Genomic DNA, 1,932 nt, shown 5'->3' on the forward strand with positions numbered 1-1,932 from the left:
GGTCTAGTTCTGAGACGGGTCTGAAAGCAGGCTCACCTGAGTGACAGGTAACCCTGACAGCCATAATCTGACATAGCCCAAGGCGCCGGTAGCCCTGTGTTTCATTCCAACAATTCAAGATTTATTGAGGCACAGCACTTACCTTCCTGCATGTCAGTTGATCCCTGCAGGTGTCTGGCATCCACTACCCCGTTCCTGCCAAACCTGTGCTGTGCGGTCAGTTGTGGTGGGCAATAGGTTACGTTAAGGGAAGTTGCCCATGGAGGGAACAGAGGTCAGCAGAGCCATGGGAAGGACAGCCTAGGTCTACTGCAGTGAGGAGGACCCATAATGTCACAAAACTTCACAGGGAAGCAGGTCTCATGATTAATATTACTCACAAGGCAGAACAATTGTGATGCAATGCTTTTGTGCAATTCTGCTGTGGTTTATGTTCTGCAGCAGGGATGGGCTCAGCCTTTGCAGTGGTTTGGGTTTTGATATCGGGCTCCTGCAGGTCTCATTTAATCACAAACAGGCTGCTGTGGTAACACAGGGACCATGTGATATGGAGGAATCCCTGTCAAAATACAGACCTTCACCTCCACCCAGGTTCCACAACCCATAAAACAATCACCTGTGGGCTGCCCAGTACACAGTCATTTATATCTGGACTGGAAATAATGAAGTCCTCTCCATTTCACCCAGTACAGAGTCACTTTAAGTGCCATGGAGAATCCCACATTGGTGAGTGGGTGTTGCAGCGAGTAGCAGCAAGTAGCACTAGCTGGGTGCAAAGTGCACACCAGTGCAAGAGGCAGCCCACATCCATGTTTATGTGCTTCCCTCACTAATACACTGCTATGACAGCCCTGCAGGGGACTGAGCTCAGCAAGACGGGGACCTGAAGTGGGAGTGAACCCTGTACGTCTTGTGGGGTGTAAGGAGCTGCTTCTGACTGCTGCTTGAGACTGGAGCCAGACTGTAAGTTGGTGGCCATGCTGGGGAGGACAGGGCATACCAGAAGGGTCAGACATACTTTGATGCCCTGCTGTAGCCTCACCCTCCAGTGGTCCTGAGCCTCTGAGCCCTGGGTGGACTGGTATCAGAGAGATGCCAATGCTGCAGGTGAGTGCTTTGAGCTGGAGGTGCTTTGCAGCAGCTCTGCGTGAGGAGGGACCATAGCATGCCATCAGGCATGCCAGAGAAGCAGGCACCCTGAGGCAGCAGGAGCAATGGCAGAAGAAATTGGGATGCAGACCTCCTCTAGGGAAGACTGATACTCTGTTTCATAGAATCATGGAATGGTTTGGGTTGGAAGGGACCTTAGAGATCATCCAGTTCCAGCCCCCTGCCATGGGCAGGGACACGTTCCAGTACACCAGGCTGCTCAAAGCCCCATCCAACCTGGCCTGGAACACTTCCAGGGATGGGGCATCCACAACTTCTCTGGGCAACCTGTTCCGGTGCCTCACCACCCTCACAGGAAAGAATTTCTTCCTAACGTCTAATCTAAACCTACGCTCTTTCAGTTTAAAGCCATTACTCTTTGTCCTGTTGCTACAGGCCCTACCAAAAAGTCTGTCCCTGTCTTTCCCATAGGCCCTCCTTAAGTATTGAAAGTTTCCTCTACCCTCACTGAGGAGGAGTTTGGAGGTAAGATGATGCAGAGAAAAGGCAATGGTGCTGAGCACAGGCAGTCAGAGCTTGCAGAGCCCAAGGCAGAGGACAGGCTGTACCATGCCAGGTAGGAGATGTGTGATTTGGGCTGGTTTGTTCCCAGCCACCTGCACCTTATAAAATGATACCTGCCTTTTGGAGATAAGGGTCAAGGGACCTTCCCCTCGACCTCAGGTGACCTTGGGATCTGTATGGTCCGGAGAGCTGTGCAGGCATTCACAGTAGTGCCTCAACACCTGCTCTGTGTCATGCATCAGACCTCACAACCCCATG

This window comes from Falco punctatus (genome assembly GCF_963210335.1).
Source record: "Falco punctatus genome assembly, chromosome: 6".
NCBI classification, from domain to species: domain Eukaryota; kingdom Metazoa; phylum Chordata; class Aves; order Falconiformes; family Falconidae; genus Falco; species Falco punctatus.